Here is a 561-nt window from a genome sequence, read left to right as displayed (position 1 = left end):
GGGGGGGGGCAGGCGGAGCCGGGCCCATGTATGACATCACGTCGTCCGTGTGTAACCGGCGGGGCGAGACCGGCGGCTGAAATATTTCCAGAGAAAGGGGCAACACATGAGGCTGCCGGCTGCCGGTCAGAGGGAATGACGCATGGTCGACGACCACGACGACGACGACGCTGCCGCCACAGCATTCCGCCCGGTTGGAGAGTGGGAGAGAGATGATGGCTCTCGGTGCGCGCGCTGCTGGCGCTGTGAGTGTGACGTGACAGGTGCGAGGTCGCTACCCCGCCCGCCCGCCGCCTCCTCGCGCTCTGCACACACAAACACACGCGGTGCCAGCGGAGCAGCCACGCCCCCCGCGCAGCACGCGCCCGCGCCGGACAAACACGCTGCTTTTCAGCTCGCATGCGCGCGCTGCAGGAAAAAAAAGGACGTGTATGCATGTCGTACAGCCTCGCATCATCTTATTCAGCAGAGAGAGAGACGCCGGCGCGGCGACTGCACGAAAAAAAAAAGACAGTTGTTTACCAATAGCTAAATGAGGTGTACCTATTTAGCTGGTGGGGG

General features: G+C 62.7%; 1 protein-coding gene across 6 annotated transcripts in view; it reads right to left on the bottom strand.

Moving 5' to 3' along the window:
- Positions 1 to 561, bottom strand: part of LOC113203319 (pantothenate kinase 3) — a 13,982-nt gene that overhangs the window by 7,667 nt on the left and 5,754 nt on the right. The gene's annotated exons all lie outside the window — the stretch shown is intronic.

Source organism: Frankliniella occidentalis, unplaced genomic scaffold (assembly GCF_000697945.3).
Source record: "Frankliniella occidentalis isolate FOCC.00 unplaced genomic scaffold, Focc_3.1 Scaffold78, whole genome shotgun sequence".
Classification (NCBI taxonomy): domain Eukaryota; kingdom Metazoa; phylum Arthropoda; class Insecta; order Thysanoptera; family Thripidae; genus Frankliniella; species Frankliniella occidentalis.
The sequence above is the reverse complement of the archived record's forward strand: the minus strand, read 5'-3'. Positions and strand labels throughout refer to the sequence as shown.